At 42.3% G+C, this 22,617-nt stretch overlaps 1 protein-coding gene across 1 annotated transcript in view; it reads right to left on the bottom strand.

The window, feature by feature from the left end:
• Nucleotides 1-22,617, bottom strand: part of zbtb16a (zinc finger and BTB domain containing 16a) — a 173,389-nt gene that overhangs the window by 112,580 nt on the left and 38,192 nt on the right. The window lies entirely within an intron of this gene.

The raw sequence follows: 22,617 nt of genomic DNA, 5'->3' as shown, positions 1-22,617 counted from the left end.
CAACGAAACAATAACCGTCAGTGTAACAAGCCGTCCGACTGCAACACGCTGTTTTTGTGCAGGGAGCACCAGACCGTGACTCTGTGCTGTAAATCACAAGATGCTATTCAAGCCGAGGCATTATCAACCACCTACATCTCAAGTGCTGCAGATGGATAAGGAGCTATAAAGTGAAATAGAATGATTTATTCAGGCAAACACACAAGGCAGCTACTTAAGTGTTATGAACCATTAATGGGCCGGTTTTTGACTACCGCTCTCTCTAATCTATAAGGTGATGTGTAGCTTCCAGCAAAACCTGATCTGCAATGAATTGTCTTTTTACCAACTAGACAGTCATTAGGCTGTAACATAGTTTAAGCGCACAAGGTCAGACAAGACTAAGGTTCAATATTTGATTATGTGGTAAAGGCCTTGAAGGTTAGGTAACTAAATAACATCTGACAACACAAAGTCTCGCCCCGCGACTCTCTCTGTTACGAAATCCTCAAAGACCCCACGGCTCAGTACAAAGCATATTATTCTTGAGAGATATCTGAAAGTGCTCTAAAGCAATTAAGGTGACACGAATTGCCAAACAACTGCCACGGCGCCTTAAGCCTCCCGAGAACTTCAAATACCTCGCCTTGAGTGAGGCTCACACCCACGATTGTAATGATTGTTTGTCAAGTTGGTGCCGTTTCTGATTTGGCACATTTAATCTTCCAAAACTGTTGCTGTTTCTCACAGCGACGCACCAAAAACAACTTTGATAATACGGTTAGGCTAAATCCAGATGGCGAAAAACACCATTCGCTAAGCTAATAAGAATAATGATGAATAATGTTGAACACGTTTAATGCAAAGCTGAAAAAATATATAACACAAATCTGCACAGGACACGATTCTATACTCCGGTGAATGCATGCTTCTGGCAGGCAAAGCAAGAATACGTCAAACAGAAGGGTTTCACAGTCTCCGTCGACGAGTCAGGTGGCGCGGAGTGATCAGCCGAGTGCATTCTTGGGGAAACAATGCCCTTGATAAGAGATCTGCTCAACTCGGGCGAGATGACAGCCATCCATCTTAGCGTCTCTCAACAAAGCCGCAGAGGAGGAGGTGGTGCCACTCTCCCAAAACATGACTGATTGATGTCAGATGTCGAATGCAAATTGATTTACAGCTCTCTTTCTGTGCCTCGAGACGGGTGGGGAGAGACGTAGCGGGGACGAGAGCGAGACAGACAGAGAGAGATTATAGCGAGTCTTATGGCGATGGCGGCAGGAGTTATTAAGCAATGAAGTCTGACATCAGTGACTATTAATTGCTGCAAAACATCCTTGAGACCTGACAGGAAGAGTGGTTAAAAAAAAAAAAAAAAAAAACTGAGGTGTGGAAAAAAAAAATGCAGTGGGATTGAAAAAGTCATGATAGCCATTTTAGTGGTTCGAATTTGTGGAGAGACCCTGGAAACTAAAGGCAGAATGACAGCCCCGTGGCAAGCAGTGAGTGATTAAAAGGCCCTATAAATGCCAAATGCCCCCAGAAGGGAAAGGAGGACACTTGAAAAGCCAAAAAGGGAAAGAAAGTGACGCAGAGAGAGACAAGAATGACACAACTAAGAACTAATTCACTAATTTTCCCGTTTACATGCAGCCGTGCGTACTCAGATTAACGTAACTGGTACCTCCCTCTTTCATTCCTTCAACCGCCTCCTAGAAAAGGTCGGCGTTGCGATATTTGTACATATACAAAAACCTGTTGATATCCAGTCTTTCATAATATTTAAAAGTAGGTATGTTCGTCCTTCCGACCAGAAATGTGGGCTTTTCTTTTGGGCGTGCATCTCTGCAAATTAAAACCTGAATAATATCGGCATATCTCATATGTCTTAATTGGAAAATGCTCCATTCGGAATAAGATCTAATTCAGAATATCCAAACAGAATATGCTGTTTACACGACCCATATCAAATTCACAATATTTTCATATTCGTAATACTAGTGAAATGTTAATGTGCATGTTAATGTAGTCACTGTTACACATCAATCTGTGATGGTAAATGTACTTTAATGAAAGATTTCCACTTCCTCCTTTTCCCAGAATGCTCTTTCCATAACCAGCACAGAAATCTGAATATATCGCATTCAATACAGCAACCAAGTGTGATCGGGCTTCTGTCGGTTACACATACAGTCGGATAAATCAATAGCAATTGCCTTAAAGCTGCAATGCATTCTGGTCTATTGAGGCAAGTGCAGGTAGAAAAACTGTGGGAGTTCTTCCCCAATGATTGGTGCAATGTAATTTTTAACGATTTCCCCACCTGAACGACAGAAATCCACCAACAAAAAACAAAATGGACAAAGGAATGGAAGCTGATTTTTTTCCTTAAAAAGGATCACAGGTGATGTACTCAAACACCTTCACTCTCCGATAAGGGGAAACACTCACAAGCGGTAAACCACAACACAACACACACAGAGCACAAAGCCTTTCAAAGGCCTTTTGTGTCCCTCCTCAATCTGACCATTGTGCCCCCCAGACAGAGCACTGATAAGGTATGGATGGACTTATTAAGGCCACTAGAAGGGGAAGCAGTGCCATGTATTTTCACCGTAAATGTAGTGTTGATGAGCAAAGTGCGGTGTGTATGTCCCGAGCTGAGAGTGTGTTAAATGTAACTGCAATAGCTAGCACTACCCACTGAAACAGCACATTACTGGATGTTCAACAGAATGGTAACAGCACCTGTTCCAGCAATTCAGTCTGTTAAAGGGAAGGTTTAGGACTAAGCCTGTCCTATTGAAACACTGATGGTGCCTTTCCTTTTGCCATTTCACTGTGTTTAGTCAATAGGGTATGAAGCTAAAGTAAGTTTGGGTTTAAAGTGCAATTTCTGTATGAAAAGTAATGACCAAATTGTATTGCAGTGGCATAAAGCTGTTTGAAAGGGGGGCAGACAAAACAGCTTGGCCCAGCACTGGCTTATATCCGGCACATTGGCTTCCAGATTCATGCCAGACTCGTGATGAATAAAGCACCAAAATCAGGTTAAGTACAACAGTCCAGTTTCTGCCTGGTGACAATGGCTACAAGTGAGTCTGAGAGCAGCTAATAGCTGATTCTCAAATCAGCCGAAGTCCTCAACAAAGACGAGCCAAATTTAACTGTACCTGTACCTGGCGCCAGAGGATCAAATGTGATCTGGCTCGAACGCATTTGAGACGGCATGCATTTTAGGGTTTCTGCGTTACCGTGAAACTGTCGCGGTTATGTTTAGGTAACAAAACCACTTGGTTAGGTTTAGGAAAAACATGGTTGGGCTTAAAATAAGTACTTATACTAAGTAAAATACTTACATAAACAACGTAAAATAACGTAACTAACGAACACAAACGACACAAACATCGGTCTCCTGGGTGAAAGTCCATAAACAGTCTCTCTCAATTGTTATTCTACATCACAAGCTCCAACGTATTCACATACATCTCCTCCTTTTTTGTTCTTTTTCCTACAATGTCCAACAACACGTGTCAATTTCCGCTCGTTACATGCATACTGTCTTTTCAAAATAAACTTCCGTCTTCACAGGAAACAACTTCCTTAGGTTTAGGCAAGAAAACTACTCAGTTAGGTTTAGGAAAAGATCACCGTTTTGGCTTAAAATAACACGGGAAGTGGCATTACTTAAGTAAGTTACGTGACAAATAAATCAACGTTGATTTCTGGTTTCACTCGGGACATGAATGCCGGTCTTCTGGGCGAAAGTCTGGTATTTTTTGATCCACCCATCCACCCCAACCTCCTGCCTACGCAGGCGTTCGCTGCCATTTCCTGGTCCTGATGATTACGTTAATTACACACAAATTGATTTCGTCGGAAATACACAAATTACAGTGCATTACTTTTCGTAGGTATTGCTACGAACAGTGCATGAGACCAGCCTGCGTACACATGCCACGCCAAAAGCATCAAAGGCGTTGTTATTGCACGGAAAATGACTTACAAATTACCGTGTTATTCATACGCCATTTGGTGAGTCCAGGCTGGAATCATAGTTAATTGTAGACAGATAAAGGCACAAGCACACCTACTAAATGTGTGCCTAAGCAGAGCTAATAATAAACTGTAATTCATTTCCAACAAGATTTAATGATATGTAAAAGGATACTAAAATATATTGTCCCAGCTCAGTGATTTAGCTTCAGATAGACCTCTCTCTACACACACACACACACACACTCTCAAATCCCATCGTAACTGTCTGCTTTCATGTTGTGCTTCTGAAATAGCTGATGAGAGGTGTGTGTGTGTGTGGTGGGTGGGAGCTCAGGGAGGGAGGGAGGTAGGGAGGGAGGGTGATTTGAAACAGACTGACTGCAGCCATTAAGGAAGTTCACATAAAACTCTCTCAGGCCATTTACTCAGTTAATAATCGACTTTGTCCAACAGTCACTTTTGACAACGGCAATAAATTTTAAATTTATGTCAACAAAACATATGCTGATCACCTCGTGCGGTGTGCTTCCTCGTAAAATCCAGCCCAACCGAGGGCTGTCTGAATGCGAGAGTGTGTGTTTGAAATGTGAGCCGATTACAGGCCCGGGTTATTGAGCCGTAACAGCTTGCCTCGTGTAATTCAGAACTTTTTTCCCCATTTTGCCGCTGGACTTGGCTGGCCATATATCATAACTAGCACTGCATTCGGAGAAATAAAGACCCAAGCTTCCCACCTGCTCTTCTACTCGTAATATAACACCGTTAGAAAAGTCAAAATAACGTGATCTAGTGTTACTACGCACTGCAACAAATAAAATAACTCAAAAGACCTCCGCGTTCCTCTGATGGCTCCGACTCATCCAGATTTCACATGATGGGGCTTTGACAGAGGCAGTGGATGCTGCCAAACCTCATTAAATCAAGTGACTCTGCTTGAAACTCACGCTGATATCGTCTTCAGCTCACATCACCATTTTATATCACCAAAACTATTTAATAAAGAAGAAAAAGCCAAGACGAGCCATGATGCTTGATGACTTGCACTTATTTCTCATTGCTTGCCTTAAAATCTATTTCTCCCTCAGCAGCCTTGAGTGTTGTTCTCCATCCTCATCTATCCTTTCATCTTTTATTTTTTCCATTTTTTCCTCCGTCCTCCGTTTGTGAAGGCAGCCATAAAACAACCTGAAACGATGTTCGTGAATAAAAGCTTTGGAGAGAGAGGAATGGGGGGGTTAAGATGGAGAGAAGAAAACACTAAAAGATAAAGGGAGGCAATTGATAAGAGGTGGTAAATTGAAGGAAGGCTGCTTGGTGTGTGTGTGTGTGTGTGGCTGTTTGTTCATTAGTTGTGTTGGTCAGAAGAAAAAGAACTGATAATTGGAGAGAGGAGAGCCTCGGTGGCCGAGGGATGGTGAGCAACTCGTGGACATCTGAGACATTTGGTGACGATAAAAAGAGCTGTCAAGGAAATTGACTTGCGACTCTGTTTATATCTCATGACAACAAATAGTGTTAAGGCCTTTACACAGTGGCAGCGTTTTTTTGGCATGAATACTATGGTGCGAAAAAGCGACACTTTTTTTGGAACGAGGTTGATTTTTCTGAGCTTTCGCACCGCAAATGAAGGCATCAACCAATCACGTTGTGCAGAAAAGGTTGCGCCTATATTTATGAAACGACACAGCCTCCGTAGCCCGAAACAAGACGGCAAATTGTGGTAAGTCTCCTTTGAATCTTGACAAGGCAACGCAGACAGGATCCACTCCTTCTGTTCTTACTTTTCACAATAAAAGCCTTCGACATATAATATTCACAAGCAAGTATTTTGCATTTTTGTGCCGTTTATTCGTCAGGCCCCGGTTGTGTGAAGGCCGTTACTTTGTGTCTTCTATAGATGTGTAAATAAGCAACTTCTTGCAAACGTGTTCGCGGTAACAACTTTATAAGGGGATAATATTGTGTTTTCAGCTTCTTCTATTAATGCATCTTTAAGGCCTAACACACATGATGCATTCATTTCCACTAATGGTTAAAATTGCACAGGGTACCTTTAACTATGCGCTGATGTGGCGAGGAGATGGAACAATTTTCATAGAGGCTGCAATTAGATGTAAATGCCATACTGTCGACATGGCTAAGGAACAGAAGGTAAGAAAGATTGTCCATGGAGGTTACTTTATGCTATGATTCGCTAAAAAGAATAAAATAACATGACAAAAAAAATTAGTTACCGACATGAATTTTCCGTAAGGGTTTTAGATCATGAATCTAAAGCGCTGAATTGTTTAAATCTACAAAATCACGTCTTTATTTCTCTGTTAGGTCACCTTTGGACTACGTCCTCAGTGACTGTGGTAGGAACCTTTCCAGCTGTGAAACATCAGAAGAAGGAACCATTTTTTAAAATAATTTCTACACTGATGAATTCATTAGTTTAGGTTTGGTGGATTTACTTCAGGTGTAAGCTATTATTAAGCTTATTTTATTTATTTATTTCAACTGTCAGATTGTAATTTGCCAAAATGTTAATGCAGCTGTCAACATTGTGGTTCTCAATGAGCATCAAGTGCAAACACACAAACCACTAAATGTATATTGTTCACCTGGTTATTAACAAACTGTACTATTCATATATTATCTGTATTTAATAATGTATGCATACTAATTCCAATAAATATTCAAGATACGGACGGAGCTACAGTGTGAAGCCATAAGCACAAAGACAGGAGCAACAATCAGCCGGCGTAATTGCGAGGCAGTAACAGAGCATGTAACGTGATGTTAATAGCAAACACAGGTCAATAAGCACTGCGCTGCAAACACAGGTCAATAAAAAGACTTGAGTTTTCAAAATTATCCATGGTATAAGTGGGATAATGCACTCTGGAAGTAAGAGCCCGACCGACGGCGCATCCATTTGGGGATAAAAGCACAGGGTGGAAACGGAGCATCGCCGCACACACAACTCCCTGTCGCGGTGAACAAAGGCAAAATGATGCACGAGGCGATTCACTGACACTTTGGTGGCTGATCCTAATGTGGCCATAAGTGGCGCAGTGTGCCGCCGCCACCTCTTATTTTGGTTTTCTGACAGAGGGAGACGGAGAGGAGGAGCGAGGGGACTTTTGTCAACACGAATTTCCAGTCCATTAAGGGGCTGACCATGTCACACGGAAAGACATGGTGGGAGAAGTAAGAGGGTGAGAGGGGAATAGTGGTGTTCAGTGAAACAAAAGGGTCATCAGGGAGAAAATAAAATCATATCAAGATAACTAAATAATGTTAAGAGGTAAAAAAAAAAACATGATGGGGTAAAAGCATGTCACCTCATCTATTTGTTCTCCAAAGCTCAGTGACACACACATGTCTTGGGGCACCGTGTGTGGCTCTTAACATTTACATGGGTCCATTTTGTGGCAGTCTGGAGAGGCAGGTGAAAGAAAAGCTCCCTTTCTGTCATTTTATCCCTGCTTTTAAGCCTCCCCCAATTCCATTGCCCTCCCGCCCCCACACCCCTCTGTCTTTGCTCAATCAAAATGTATCAGGCTTGCTGCCGTAACACCGGTCGGCGTGGGCTGTTTATCCTGAGTCCTCCTGCACATATCAATGACTTGGCCCCCGTTGTCCCCCCCGGCGGGGAGACGTTCATATAAATTCAAGCCACACACGCAAACGGCGAGGCACTCGTGTTGAGCATAGATGAGTAGCAGGGCAAGAGGAAAAGAGGAGAGACAGAAGGATGGGGAGGGAGCGCGCGACTGCCTTTCATCCTCACTCTGTTATTTATAATATCACCGACACCGCCTCCCCCAAATTTGCCCTGAGGGCGTCTGGAGAAGGAAAAAAAAAAAGAAAAGCGAAATCACGTTGAACAAATTAACAGTAAACATGTTCCCCTGCTTGATTGACACAGTCCCTGTCTCAGCCAATCAGGAGCATATACTGTATGTCACCTCTAATTGTGATGCCAACCTTTGGCGGTGGTGAGATACATCATGTTCTCTCGACAAAATCTGATCAGTGCAACTTTGATAATGAGTGCAATTTTGACAGCTGGCTGAAAGAAGTTAGATTAATGATATCCACAAGTTTCATTAAAATCCAATCAGTCATGTCTGAGTTAGCCCACAACAAGTGTCCTAACTAACAGTGCTAATTAATGTATTGCACAAACTCCTGACGGCGTTACATGTAGCTTCAAGGTGCAGTTTGTGTCCCTAAAGACCACATTTCCAATAAATGCTTATCCTTCCAGTCGCCAACATGTGTTCTTTCTGCCTGCTACTTATTGTAAAGAACACGAGTCAGGCTGAAACAGTGCACACACAATGCCATATACTAAGTTTGTATTATTTAATGTGCCTGCATGTTCCCAAGGCCTCTGAACGCCTCTCAGACACGGAGGACGTGTCCGTTACATAAATGTACAATTACATGACGGGGCTACAAAAGACACAATGCGTGCGTGATATCGACCATGTGGTAAGCGAGATGGAGAAGTGGCAGCGCTGCAGAACAGCAATGAATATAATGATGAGAGAAAAGTGGCCGCATCAGTGAAGGATTCTAAGAACTTATTTTGCCAGCGATGCCTTGATTAATGAAGGACCACGTTGAGTGCGAGGGACGATCACCCCGCTTGTCACAGTGAATCCCCTAATAAATGTTGCCATCGTTTATTAAATGAGAAATTATAAACGTCTGACAGAGCACAAGAGAGAAGACGTTATGTTTACTTATTTTGCTCGACATTCATAATTTCACCCATGCACATCTTTACCTTTTTTGCCCGCTCCTTTTTTTGATCTGACGTGAGAAGAATCTCCTTACAATAAAATAAATGTGCTCATTTACAGTGTTTCACGGCTTTATTTTGCAGAAGAAATGATAACTGAGATGTCTTCCTAAGGTCAAGAATGAACCTTCATGCTCTGAAGTAAACAGCTGTTTCCTGAACGCAGTGCCAAAGGCTGCTAGAGGTTTTCACAAGTTTAATTAAGTGTTAATATCAATGCAATAATGTGAGAAGTAACTGCTTTTGTTTCACAAACAAAGAAAAAAGTATCCATTACATTTGCACTAGTTATCACCACCCATGCCTGATTGCTACCTAAACACATGCGGTTAGAGGAGCCGCGGTTCTCAGGTAATAGAAGGGGAATAATCCAAGGAACTTCTAATTGTGCTTCCTGGGCAGTAAGACACTATTTCAAGCTAATCCCAGTTAGATACCCGGATTCCCCCAAAGCTTAGAAGGTAGGATTCACTCTCTAATACCCTCAGCGTTACTCAGGAAGCCATTTCAACCTCTCTCCTACAGTCCCACTCAGTGTGAAGTGCTTTCCCCCTTTGACAAATTCCTTTCATTCAGTGCGAGGTGACAATGAAGAGAGAATATGACCCAGAGGTTGCAGTTCAAATCCCCAGACTGGCAGGAGCAAATTTGACTGGAGAGAAAACTATCAAAGACTCCCTTGGAAAAACAGAGAGAGCCCAAATTCTAATGGTGTTGTATTCAAACTTCTCAGCTGCCTATTTAAAGGGACAGTATGTAGGATTTGGCAGAATCTAGCGGCAGATTCCAACCAGTTGAGTACCCCTCCGCTCACTCCTCCATTTCCAAGACTGCGGTAACGTAAGATGCTGAGTGCAAAACCGCCGTTCACCTCACTCAGAGGTCATCCTGACGATAATACAGCCTGGTTGCACGAAAAGACATGTGAATGACACTAATGTGCAAGGCAAAAGCGTGTAATAAGTGCCATTCTTGCTTCAGGTGTGTCCTTTTCACGCCAGTAGTCTGTACTGACTGCAATATAGTGACGTAGAATAAAAGGGGAGATTAGACTGCTAATGGCGGGCAGGAGGGGAGGTGGATGGGTCCAACAAACAGGCCTTTCAACCAGGAGACCGGTTTACGTTAGTGTCGTTTGTCACATGTTTTCCGTAGTGATTTAAACTGTTTCTGTACGTATTTTACATAAATGATATACTTATTTTAATCCCAACCATGACATTTATTCTACACTTAACTAAGCGGTTAAGTCGCCCCCTGCTGATACTGCATGTCAATACACACTCTCTCTCTCTCTTTCTACAGCCGGTGGTTGGTTTGTCCATCCTGGGCTACTGTAGAAACATGGAGGAGCAACATAGTGGACTCCGTGAAGATGACCTGCTCCCTATGAAGATATGAAGGGCTCATTGTAAGCTAATGAAAACACAACGATTCTTAGTTTCAGGTGATTATTCACCAAAGAAAACATAGTTATGAATATTATATTACACACTGTTCCTTTAAGAACAAATCATTCAAAGAGTGAAGAGTGAACTGAGATGAATCACAGGAACAGGAAAAGAAAACCGTTCACAACTGCTGGAAGAGTGCTAAGTTAGTTATCAGCCAGCTGACTTGTAAAACATGTTGGTTAAAGCACAATAAACCTTGATTTGCTCTCTTATAGAGAACCGAGAAAGAATCTGAACAATGAGTACACAACCTTTAAATGCGCTGTCACTTGAATTGATGACCCTGACCCAAAAAACAGTGGGGAAAACAATGCAGCAGCAGATGAATGGTTAGTCACCAGTGTGACTCGGTGTGTCACTATGTGGCGGTACTAACCGGGCAGCACACAGGTGTGAGCATGTATACGCGGCAGCTCCCTGCAGTTTCCCCCTAGGTCATTACTATAAATGACAGTGTGCTCTTAGTCAACCGGCCGGGTTAATAAATAAGGATTAGGGGGATAAGGAGGAAATAGCTCCACACTTTTGAGGGCAGCAAATGGTGTTTGCAAAGTCGGCAACCAGAAGTAGAAGCTCGGCTTTGCCTGCAAGTAATTTGACATCCCCAGTTCCCCCCCTTGTGTGATCACTCTTTTTTTCTCATTTTCACTAGACCTAAAGACACTTTCACTGAAGTGTTGGAACGGTGGGAACAAAGACTAAGGAGAGCGTGTAAGATCACACGTATAAAGTATTTCTGTTAAAGCCCATCTCCGAGACAAACACCAGCCCTGCTGCTCCCTCTTCCCCCTGCCTCTCTTTTGGTTCGTGCATCAAACGATCGTGCCATCTGAAAATAGCACGTCAACATTTCTCTTTCGTCTTGTTGTTTCTTTCTATTTTTTATTTTTCGACAATGTTGCCAGTTTGCTAGATTCCTGTTTTTCCTCTGCTCCTGCTTTCTTGATCTGTGAGAGGTTACATCGCATCGAGTGAGACGTTTGGCTCATGTGTGTGCGTGAGTGTGTGTGCAGTAGCAGAGCTTTGGTGGTCTATAAAAAGCAGCCAGACGAAGTCTTCCCTCTCTCCTCATGCATTATGCATTGGCATCACCTTCCATCAAGTGACAGAAAAACCTCAAAGATGTCTAACTTTAGCTTCCATTCTGAAAGCCAAACAGAGGAGGAGATGTGTTATTTTGACTGCCACAGTCGAGCTAAGCACCTGTTACATCAATAAAAGCTGCATTTCGCAACAAGAACGACGACAACAACAACCTGTGTGATGGCACGGCACTCACAGAATAAAAGCGGTTAAATGCAGATAGTAGCGGGGAGTGCTCGAGTGGAGAAAGAGTTCACTTCAGATTAGATGACATTGGATCTAACTTTGACCTTGAAGAGAAGTTTCGTCTTTGCTGACAAAAAGGCTTAATGTGAAAACAGCTTCAGGAGTCAGAAGTATTTCGACAGCGGCAAGGGCATAGTGGGACTCGGAACTGAATTTGATATTTTTTATTTACCGCTTTATAATTGTGAAATCTTTTACAAGAAAAAAATCTTTTTAATCTGTAAATAAATGCGAGATGATTGCACTTTACTGGCATAAAGACAAAGCAAAGTACATGATTAGTAAATCTAAAAATCCCTTTCATCCAGGTCAGTGCTACGGCTGGTTTGATTTATCTCTGTAGGTCAGTATGACAGGTCACTGAAAGTTTATGTAGTCTAGACACCATGAATATGCACCCTAACTCACCTTTAATTATTCTATGTCATCCTGCAGTATTTCACTCCGCCCATCAAGTTAAAAAACAGCCAGATGACAGATTTATAAAAACATTTTAAGATCTCGAAATGTATGATTTTGACTTTCTGTAGTCACAGAACTGACACAAGTTAAAAAAAATCAAGTCTAAAGTACAAACATGTATGTAATAATCTAAATAAGTGAGTTTTATATATATGCAGAAGTGCATGCACATGTCATGTGATTGCTCCACAATTATGACTACAACTGCTGACCAGATGCTGCTTATCATCTCAGGAAATACGGGCTCGCTGTCAATATTTCGTCGACAGCAGTGTCCCAACTTCATAACGCCGCTCAGCGTAAACACTCTTGTTTATCTGGAAACGGGGGAGAGAGACCTTGTGATCGTATTTATTCGTAGCCAGCGTGAGCCAGAGCAGACCGGTTGACAATGCGATTATTTTGGCATTTGGACACAGCTCTCAAACTATTATGCAACGCCTCTGGGATTGATTTACTGTACGCCTCATAACGCTGGACAGATCACATTCTGGGAAAAGGATATGAGAGTGTGTGTGTGTGTGTGTGTCTCACCATGCAAAATAACACAGATGAGATTATTAGCAGGATGGACTGTATCTATGAGGGTATAAGTGTATAAAAAAAGAAAAAAGATACGATAGCAGGGACTTATTTTGACACTTGAGATGGCCGCAGGCAGGTTGTTTTGACGTGTCTGACCTCGGGAACTGTGTGTGTGTGTGTGTGTGGAGGCTCGGGGAGGTTCAGGTGGCAGCGGTGGCGCTAGGCCATCTGCACTGTCATTCACCGCACGTCCGCCTTCCAAGAGTTTCACAGCAGCACCCACGGGCATCCCAAACAGCCCCAGCCGGAGCTCTGCGGGGCTGCAGTAAACAAGTCGCTCTCATCTCACAGAGAGTGTGTGTGTGTGTGTGTGTGTCGGGGGGTGAGACTGTGTGATACTCCGGTGTGTTCCTGTACACATCATAGTATCATAACATGAGTGTTTTCCTGGCAACAGTACACAGCATGTCATGTACATATGCTCTTTACAGCTATAAAGACTTTGTAGAGACAAAAATATGTATACCCTGTGCATACAGTATATATGGAATATATATTTTTGTAGTCCTAGTCCTGTTTAGTCGATCGTGTACACAAGATCCACTCTCTCCCCCAAACTTTCCTTTTATAAAATAAAATAAAGTCGTGCTCTTATGGGAAAAGAAGTGTATTAAATATGACTTACAGACTAAGCTAACTCAAAAGAAGCAAAGAGATAATGAAGCATGACAATTGCTCCTATTTCTGGCAGCCCCCTGATATTCCCTGGAGGTTCCTAAACCTGACTTTTTGGATTCATTGGTGTATATTATGTAACCACAGTTCGCTCTGTTCTTATTTATACCTGATGTCTCTCCTTTGCTGCTGTCACAAGGCAGCCTCTTCGCATCTGACCTGAAACGTGCTGTTAACTATGGATAAACATATTGCCTCTGACTGCCACATCTTATATTAGTACCTTCATCTCTGCACAGCACACTATTAAAGGGAGAAAACTTGGGCGAGTGAGTATGACAGCTGAACAGCAGCCAGTGAATGGAGTGGGCGGTCTGTGCCAAGAATTTCTGTCGGCTTGAATCAGTGCCTCTGCCCGCACAGTGGAGGGTCATGTGAGAGTTTGGGTTAGTGTGTGTGTGAGTGTGTGAAATATAGCTGATAACAGAGAGATCGGTGGCTTTTTCTCTCCTTTTTTAAAATGCCACCAGTGTTGTGCTGTGCTGAGCCAGTCCAGTTAATGATGTTGGTGTAATGCAGAAAGTAGAAAAGAAAATAGAGTATTACTAATGCATCAGGTAAACTGTGCAATTCCAAAAGGCAAATGTAAGAGGTCTTAATGCTGCCAGGCACTAAATTTAAGACCAATTTAAAAACAAAGCTGTGATAACCAGCCTTTTTTTCTGAAGTTGTTAAACTATAAATGAGAAGAATAAGAAAAAGAGCAGCAACAGCAGCAGGTGGAATGGTAAAGAGCATCATGTCCTGCAGGGTTTAGAGAACGAAGAGGAACCCGATTTAACTGTTATCAGGCCATTCAGTAGGCGTTATCAGTCGCTATAAGCACCATAGATGTTGGTCAATAGTGGCCTACTTCGCCTACTACGAGACTTCTAAAGCAGCACATTCTAACATGTAAAACTGAATGAAACAAACAAAAAGGCTTCTTTAGGTTTAAGCAATAAAACTTCAACTTCTTTAGGTTTAGACCACAAAACTACAATTTCTTTAGGTTTAGGCAACAAAACAACAACTTCTTTAGGTCTAGACCACAAAACGACAACTTCTTTAGATTTAAGCAATAAAACTACAACTTCTTTAGGTTTAGGCAACAAAACTACAACTTCTTTAGGTTTAGGCAATAAAACTACAACTTCTTTAGATTTAGGCAACAAAACTACAACTTCTTTAGGTTTAGGCAATAAAACTACAACTTCTTAAGGTTTAGGAAATAAAACTAAAACTTCTTTAGGTTTAGACAATACAACTTCATCTTCTTGAGGTTTAGACAACAAAAACTACAAGTTCTTTAGGTTTAGACAATAAAACTATAACTTCTTTAAGTTTAGGCAAAAAAACAACAACATTGTGTTTTGGGTTAAAATAACTAAAATCCCAACTACATGTTGTTGATTTCACAAAACCCTGTGTTTTGTGTCCCATCCATCATCCCCGACCTCCATCCCTTATGGAGTTTCATACTGTCTATACTACAGCGCCTGACTGCCGCTTCTGCTCATAATTACTCCGGTCGCTAGAGGTCGCTTTTATGTTCTTTTATACCTACTTTCGGTAATCCACCATGTGAATAGAGGATACAACCTACTAGTGGGTGTAGTAGGGCCCTATTGACCCACATCTCTGGGGCTTATAGCGACTGATAACGCCTATTTAACAGCCTGAAAACAGTCTAATCGGCATATTATTCTCCTTAAGTACAACAAATTCTGCACATAAACTTGTGTGAAAAAAGACAATTTCACAACAGTATTTATTATGTTTTAAAACCCAGAACTTCAATGATTTTAAGAGGGTGTAAGGACCTTTCAACACCTTTGTATTGGATCAAAGTCACTGCTATGTATATAGAGGTAGAAGGAACCATGAGACAAGAGCTCCAACAAGAAACGAGGCAGAGAGGGAAAATATACTGTGTGAGCGAAAGGATAAAATATGTGCTGACAGCTTTTTGGCCAGAGGGCTAGAACACTGAAATAGTAGCGTCTGGGTGTCAGGCCGGGGTCGCTGCCTTCACTCGAGAGCAGACTTTCCCCGACCCCGGCTAGGAAAACATCACACACCACTACAGTCAGCTGATAATGTAGTATCTGACAGATAATGTACTGACTTGTTCAAATGTGACACTAATGCACCTTGGAATGCATTGACACTGTATAGTTGAATAGAATGCATTAAGCAGGGATTGTTTCTTTAGAGAGAAAAACTGATAGAAAGAACACTAATTGAATTAGTGCATTACAGCTCTTACATAAGGAAAGGTTTTATACAACTTGGGGAAGTAATAATATTGGATTATGTAATCATTTTGACAATGTATTATTTAGTGGACTGCTGCAGTGACTGTGGTGTGGCGTGGTGGTCTGGACTGGCGGTGAGTCGGGGGTGGGTGTACCTTTTCTTTACAACTGGTTAGAGAAAGCATAAAGGAAGAAATCGATATGACTGCTAATGCTGTGACTCACCAGACACTAGTGTGTGAGTGTGTATCCGTGGGGTGGGGGGCAGACAGGGAGGAGGAATGGCGAGCTAAACAACAAACAGGACCTTTAAATGTTCTTCATGGCACAATCAGTGTGTGTGTGTCTCTAACTACTGGGGGCAGGAAATAGAAATAAAAACATATCAGATGTAATCCATTATTGTGATTAATTAGTCGTGCTCATTTTATTTGCCCACAAAGTGCTCCTCAGTTCACTGAACTCCCCCAAATTCCTAGAAAATAGATACTGAGAACCTCGGTGTACTCGGATGTAGCTACAACCAAAGTGATTACAGGACATCACTTGCAACACCAAAACAAGAGCGCTTATTATTGCTCTAGAAAAACATCAAACTGTCTGTCAGACACTGAACGAATGAAAGATTATGCAAATATACCACAGAATTTCAAGGTGCTCATCTATGGCGTAGGCTGTCTGTCGAGTTGCTTTAAAAATAAGACATTTGTGTAAAAATGATCAGAATTCACTGCATTTAAAAGGCCAACATTTGGAAAAGTTGGTGGCCTACTATCTCAGCTATCTAACTATAGCTTAGTCAAAGAGATAAGGGTGTAAATCACGATGTTATATTGATTCTTTGGGCAACAATACGATATTTGCTGATATCGCAAAGTCTGCCACGGTATGATTTTGATTTGATTCAGGGGCCTGATATCAATATGAAATGATATCATATGCTTATTTAACCCAATCAGTTACATCTATACAAACTCACAAAAAGCATCTACAATATTATTTGACAACTTTATTACTGGGCTCTTCAAGACATTTAAATGTAAAACAATCTATTCTTTTAATTAAAAGAATACATATGAAGTGGGAATTTCAAAATAAAGGCGTATTTTAAAGTTGACAATATGTATCGATATTTTCACTTTGCATCGGTGATATTGGATCGTTAATCATTGAATCAGTACCATGGATGTATTGAGAGATCTGGATACAGCGTTGGAGGCGGGGCCCCGTTCATTCCTATGAAAATCGCTCAGTGGCCCATGAAGCCAAAATGGCTCGACTTCCGAGTGGAAAAACAGACGGAAGATCTTCCGGCGATCTTGCGCGTCCATTAGTGTCGTCACGGAGGAAATGAAATAACTTGGATCCAGCTATTAGTGTGTTTTATAACTTTTAGGACCTAATGATTTAAATAAGGACTATTAGAGTGTTCATATTGGGGAGTTGATTCACCACCTGAGATACAGATGTCTCTTTTCCAGTGTAAGTCTATGGGAAAAAGTGTTTTAGGCCCAATGGCATCACGTGACGGACACAGACGTTGTAGTACCGCCGTTTGGCCACTATGAAAATTGGCACCAACGACTGCCGCTTTTCTTGGGGGCTTGATCGTTACACCCGTACAAAGAGACGATTGAAACAGGAAACAGAATCTTTTAATATATGCGCGGAAGATTTCTGTTGTCAATGCTCCAATCAAATCGAAACTGTGACACAAAAAGACACTCACACACTCACACACACATGCTCTAACCACTTCTTTTAGAAAGAAAACTATCCCTTTCTCTTCCAGAACAGCAAATCAAACAGCTGCTCAGAAAATGTCCCAGCCTACTTGAACAGAGCGGGCATCTTAGCGTGTCTCATGGTTGGTTAAATATTTGCCAGCTGGGGTGCTTTTCTCTGCTGTGCTTGCATGTGTGTGTGTGTGTGTGTGTGTGTGTGTGTGTGTGTTTGGCCTGCTTGTCATGAAAAGCACAGTTCAGGTGCTGAATCAATCATACATGTAGATAGAATCCAATAAGTGCGGAGCGAGACTGCAGCTGGGGTCTGCGGAGACAAGAGACCGAGAGAGAGCAGCGATGCCCATGTTGGCAGAGCTCGCTCTATCACCCCGTCTCAGCAGATGCCATGTTACAGAGAGGGTAATTAATAGCCCAGTGGGGCCTGGGTGAGAATCGCCAAGACACCCTCTCGCGCACACACACACACACACACACAAAATAATAATGTCTCCATTTGCCCCCCGGAGCAGCTTTGCGCCAACTAGCCTTCACCTCATTATGCCAATCAAATCGACCAGAGGGTGTGGAGGGTGGGGGGGGGAGGGGAGGGAACAAGCTGTCCTTTCTCATTCGGCCTCCCTCACTTCCACCGTCCATGTGTTCATTATAGAGAAAGATTTGATCTTAATAAGAACGTCACCACTCAGAGCTGTCAGGAAATGGCCAAAGCGCTGCATGTTTTTTTTTTTTTTTTGTGCCTGGGTTTGGTAATAAGCCACTCACCGCCACTCCTCGTCTTCTTCCAAGAAGCTAAAAATGTTGGATTTACCAGCTGCCAGTTCGGAGCCACACACCCTGAGCTGCAGCTGGGTTTTCACAGTTCACTTTGCCTTTTCCCTCTAAACTGCGCAGGGTAAACTATTTACAGTCTGGGTGCCAGCGAACTACTTTAAAATAATAACAGGGATTTAAGTGGAAACTATTTCACGACTGAAACTTTGTCATGTCGACTTAATCTTTACTTTTAGCCCAAAAGTCCCCCTGTTGCATGGACTAAGTGTTTAGTTTAGTGGGACAACATTGATTTATTTCATTTCCTGCGAATTTGTCCCGGTGACGGAGAGCTTTAAAAACTGTTGTTATCAGAAAACTTTTCATATAAACTGTGATTCAAACTCTTGTTCCTAAAATACATTCATCAGCCAACTTTTATCTGTGTGCAAGTAGAATTCAACAGGTTGAATCACTCATGACTGATGCGTTCTTGAAAATGTGCTGTTGTGTGAAGGCTTTCCTTGATAACTTTCAATTATCACGTAACAATTTTAAAGCACAAAAAATCTATATTTTTAAATGAATATTGAATCAAATACGATGTGTAATGTGAAAGGACTTTTTTTTTTTGCTGCTTTTAGCTCTTTTTTTGGCTTTCCATATTTACTATAGTTTAATTTAGTGATCCACTCAGGTACATAGCTGGCTTAAGCAAAATAAATAAATAAAAAGGGCTGAAAAACACACTGCAGCTTCAAACAGTGGACAGACAAAGTTATCGACTAACTGCATGTTGAACAGAGTGGAGCAGCTAAAGTGCCAGATATGTTCTCAACAGGTGGTGGAGACCAAACCAGAGCTAAAAGGAGAATGAATATCACTACAGTGCATGAATGTTTAATGTAGCTTCAGGTCAGCTGGATGTGTAAATAGGAAATCATTTGCTAACACATTAGCCGTAGCACCAAGTTTTTTTCTTCCTCCTAATGGCCACAAAATCAGTGAATGCAGCATTAAACTTTCCATTTTTATTCTGATTCCATTAACAGTGCAGGCTGGCTAAATAAATGTGATAAACCCTTACTTAAAAGGTGCAGTGTGTAGGAATTGGCTCCATCTAGCGTTGAGGTTGAAGTGCGACTAAAACGTTTTCATGCAAACGGTAATAAAAGAGTGGATGTTTAAGTGCATGGGATTTATTGTTTGACTTTTGTTTTTCACCATGGTTTTGAATTGGTATCGAGAATCATGGAATTTCACTGGTGTTGGTATTGACTACTAAATTCCTGGTATCGTGACACTCCTAGGGCTATGAGAACTGACAAAATGCTTAATAAGTAGGCTATTATTGCGGCACAAAAAGGCGCGGAGAAAAATTTTGGGTGCACCTAAAATGAAAAAGTTAGGTGCACCAGTGCAACCACTGTAAAACGTTAGTCTGGAGGTGACAAAAACACAATGATTCTTATTTTCAGGTGATTATACGCTAAAGAAAACATACTTATTAATATGATACTCCATTTCTGCCAATAGATCCCCCTAAATGCTACACACTGGACCTTTAACAGCTTTGACATTTGCTCTAGTGTTCCTCCTCTTATAACTTGCAGGATGTGATTACAGTTCATTTTCAGTAGCCAACATGGCTGAAGAGAACCTTTATCCCAGAACACGCAAGTAAATGAATTATTGGCTACACCTTTGAATGGCAAGTGATCGATGTAACGCTGGAAACTGGAGGGCAAAAAGATCTGTTTTCTTATATTTTTCCTCTTGAAAAGAGTTTTACATTTCCCCTCAGCGTGTTCACCGTCGCCACCACATCGAACTAAACAGCCCGACCTGCCGTCTTCAGGCAGCCGGGGAGGTATAAGGAGATGTACTTAGTGGTAGCCGGCCTCTGCAGAGGGTCCTCTCCGGTGTCAGGACGGTGTTTAAAGCGTTTCGGTAAACAGCCTCGGTCCATTTCATCCCCTGTAGCCTCATTGAAATCAGCTTCTTAACAAACACATCTCCATCCTCTTATTTTGTCGCTGACCCGCTCCTCCACCTAAACCCCGCTTCCCCCTCGCACCCACTGCCACCACCAAACTTCCCCTGTGTGTTACCTGAGACAAGCAATTTACCTTTTTTGTTGTTTGCCTGACCTAGAGAAAACAATTTCAGAGGGGTCTTCCTGCGCTCTTAACAGCCCTTCGTTTGAACAGGTAAAGGCGACTGGCGTGCCACAATGGCTTTTTTTTCCCTCCTAGAAGATGAATTGGCGAGCTGTCAGCTTCAGACAGGCCGAGTAGCAGTGTTTCTGTAATGGGACACTGGAAGTGTCTTTGATTAATGGAAGAGCCATACTGAGCTGTTAGGGAACCCGCCGCGGCCCAGCGAGAGCGATTGAGCGGCGGATACATGCCGACAGATGTGCGAGGGAGCGCGGGCCTCGATACCAGCAGAGGAGGAAGAAAGGAAGGGGAGGAGGAGAGGATAGAAAACGGTAGTCTGCCTGGCTTGCAGCCATTTTTAACCTGAAGCCTATTTACCCATCTTCTTTCATCATAGAGATTGATTTAGACCTAAATGTTGTCAACTGCTTCACTACAAAGCTACTTACATCTTTGCTTGCTGCAAGAGAGTCTGTCTCATATTCAATTTTACAAACAAAGCAAACATATTTCATAAGGATCCCTTAAAAGTGGTTGTAACATCGCCTGTTCTCAAAGAAGAATTAATGAGGGAGAAATTATCATCAGAACAGTTCAGACATGTGCAGCCACTGCTTGCAAGGCTGTAAATTCCTCTTGCTTTCATCCTTTTTGGCAGAGAGCTACTGAGAGCAGCCCTGCAAAGCCACAAAGCTACAGTCAGGGGACACCAGCCGTCCTCCAACTTTTGGAGAAACCCTTAAAGCCGAGTCAAGAACGACGGATTTTTTAAACTGCGGCAGGGACAAGAGCGTCACATGTCGCCGACTCTGTCCCGTTGTTGTCTCTATTCTGGTTGGAGAAATCTCAGCCAAGAGCGAGATGTTTCCTTTCGTCTCATCTCAGAATATTTTTTTAGTCAGTCTCTCATTTAGACTTTGTCGTCTTTTGGCTCTAGCTGATAAACAAATCTAAAAAAAAAACACTCCTCGTGAAGAAAACACAAAGAAGTCTGATTTTATTCCCCTGTTATTAACCTGAAACCCATCAGTGCTGGGAGAGGAGACACATTAGAGAGCCCAGAGTTGTACTGTAAACAGACACAGTGTCTAATTCCTCCCTGTACAAATATGTCAGAATAAACACTTATCGTTGAGAACAGCTGAGTCGACTTATGTGGAATTTTTTCCGCCTTTGCAAAAGATAGCAAAATATAAATACGCACATTTTTAAATGTTCGCTGATAAAAATGGAACAAAATCATCCATCCATGACGACCGCTGTTTACAAGACAGCTGGAGCGTTGGGTTCCGGGCTGCGCTCTCACCGCTTTTTTGTTTGGAATGATGCTTGTTTATTGGAATTGTGGCATTGCCGTGTTTTAAAATGGAAGGAACAACGTTTTACAAGGTAATTAGTCAGGCTATAATCCCACACTCAGTCACACACACACACGCAGAACACTGCATCCTAATACTATCATGTGACAAACCACTTTTGTCACTCCTAATTCTGCCTGAAATGTGTCATGCACACAGGGGAAGGATGGAAATACTTCAGGAGTAAAAAATAAACGCATGATAAATACAGCAAGCGGTACCAAGCATTTTACGGTGTCATGACACAGGTTTTCATGACAAATGAGAGTGACAAGTTTTTCTTTAACTCCTCTTCCTGCTGCAACCTCATTATCGGCTCCGGCAGGGATTGGAGGGATTTTAGGTGAGGGCCGTGGTGGGGGTTGGGGATGGGTGTTTATGTTGGCCCTTGTTTCCAGGGTCGGGAACCGTCCCGAGGGAACGCATTCCTCACCCAAAGCACGACTAAAGGTATGTGAACCATCTGGACAAAGCCATAAGCCACAATGGCCCTACACAGGCCCGTCCATGTGGTCCGACGGCCAGTCAGCGCTCTCACACTGTCGGCTTTTTCATTCCCCCTGGCGCTGGAGGCATGGAGCTAGATATCCATCGGCTCCACTACGGGCCAGCCATCACTTCCACTGTGTGTGTGTGTGTGTGTGTGTGTGTGTGTGTGTGTGTTCCACGGTTCCTTCCTCTCGGCTCAGCCAGGGTGAATAGGGTCATCTGTGAGGCCCACTGTGATGCCCGCACCGTTGTGTGGATGTAAAGAATGCTGCCTAAGGTCAACATATCATTAGCCGGAGGGCCAATGAGACGATTGTTTCCTTATTCGCTTGTTTTATCACCATTTCAAATCATCATATGACTCCAGCACGCAAAAAAAAAAAAAATGGCATACATACCAGCAATGAATGCACAAGAGACAAACGAAATGCACGATCACCATTTCCTTATTACAAAATGCTGATTTTAGCTGATTTGCTCAGTCCTAAATGGAAAATGAACAAGTCCCTCTGGCACAGGGAGTTATACTGATATGGGTTTTTGGAAGCTAAGTTAAAGGCTCATTTCACCCAAATTACAAAAACAAATAATTTGT

The sequence above is a fragment of the Sebastes umbrosus genome, chromosome 17 (genome assembly GCF_015220745.1).
Source record: "Sebastes umbrosus isolate fSebUmb1 chromosome 17, fSebUmb1.pri, whole genome shotgun sequence".
Lineage (NCBI taxonomy): Eukaryota > Metazoa > Chordata > Actinopteri > Perciformes > Sebastidae > Sebastes > Sebastes umbrosus.
Note: the sequence above shows the minus strand (reverse complement) of the source record. Positions and strands in the feature narration are given on the sequence as shown.